The 1,527-nt window shown below is 40.8% G+C and overlaps 1 pseudogene; it reads left to right on the forward strand.

Moving 5' to 3' along the window:
* Positions 1-841: 841 nt before the first annotated feature.
* LOC107196352 lies at positions 842-1,317 on the forward strand (annotated as a pseudogene).
* Positions 1,318-1,527: the final 210 nt, after the last annotated feature.

Raw genomic sequence — 1,527 nt, forward strand, 5'->3', positions numbered from 1 at the left:
GATCCGAGACAAGAGCTTTCATTATACAAGATTGTATTTGTCGATTTACTTGTAGCAATTTTAGGGACTTTCTTTTCACCATTCTGTGAACTAAGGAAGCCAGGGGCCCTTGAGGACAGCCACTCAGAATGTCCCAGCCACACTGTTGAAGCAAAAGAGGCCTCCTTCAGTGTGGGTTGATTGAATGAATGAGAAGGAGAAGTAATGATAAGAGCAAACAAGACTGGGATTAAGTTCCTGCTCTACCACTCCCCAGCTATTTGATCTTGAATAAGCTCACAACATATCTGAGCCTCAGTTTCCTCATCTGAAACTCACTAGGCACTGGGCATGGCTTATATTAGCCACTGGATTCATGACAGCTGTTATTAAGTTCTCAAGATGGTAAGCTCCATAGCTGACCTTGACAGAATAGGCTTAGCAAGAAATTTTTTTTCACAGAAAAGATATTTTTGAGCACCTACAATGTCACATATGCTATGTCTGGTTTTTGAGATACACAGATGAAACCACATAGATCCTACTCTCACCATAGAGTGGAGAAATATATCCCCCAAATGACAATAATAAAGATAAAATGTATTATCTACTATTATAAAATATATTATTGTTAGTATTAAAACAATATAGTAAATGTTAAAACAGAGCTATTCACAAGAACCAATGGGAACACAGAAAAAGGAATGACAGGGAATTCAGGGAGATAGGGATAGTTTTGTAGGGGAGGAGGTAGTTGAACTTTTAATGATAATTGAACTTATAAAATAAGATTAAGAATATTTGGGCCTCACAGACGCTGCTGCCCCAGAGACACTCATGCCCAGCCACTGTCCACCTAGCAATGTTCTTTGTCATCGCTATTGATGGCGAGCCCCTGGGCTGTGTCTCCTTCAAGATGTTTGCAAAGTTCCAAAGACAACAGAAAACTTTCATGCTCTGAGCACTTGGGAGAAAGGATTTGGTTATAATGGTTTCTGCTTTCATAGAATTATTCCAGGATTTATGTGCCAGGGTGCTGACTTCACATACCATAATGGCACAGGTGGCAAGTCCATCTATGGGGAGAAATTTGATGATGAGAATTTCATACTGAAGCGTACGAGTCCTGGCATCTTGTCCATGGCAAATGCTGGACCCAACATGAGTAGTTCTTAGTTTTTCATCTGCACTGCCAAAACTGAGTGGTTGGATGGCAAGCATGCGGTCTTCAGCAAGCTGAAAGAGGGCATGAATATTGTGGAGGCCATGGAGTGCTTCAGGTCCAGCAATGGCAAGACTAGCAAGAAGATCACCAATGCTCACTGTGGACAACTCTAATAAATTTGACTTGTTTTATCTTAACCACTAGACCATTCCTTCTGTAGCTCACCTGAGCACTCCTCACCCACTCAGAAGACGCTATAATCTCTGTTCTCTCTGCAGTTCTTTGGGTTTCGGGTTTTCCTTGTCCCTCCAACGATAGCTGGGTTGCAGAGTTAAGTTATGATTATGAAATAAAAGTTAAACAAACAAAAAACTTTTGGAAAT

This window comes from Pteropus alecto, unplaced genomic scaffold, assembly GCF_000325575.1.
Source record: "Pteropus alecto unplaced genomic scaffold, ASM32557v1 scaffold3, whole genome shotgun sequence".
Taxonomy (NCBI): domain Eukaryota; kingdom Metazoa; phylum Chordata; class Mammalia; order Chiroptera; family Pteropodidae; genus Pteropus; species Pteropus alecto.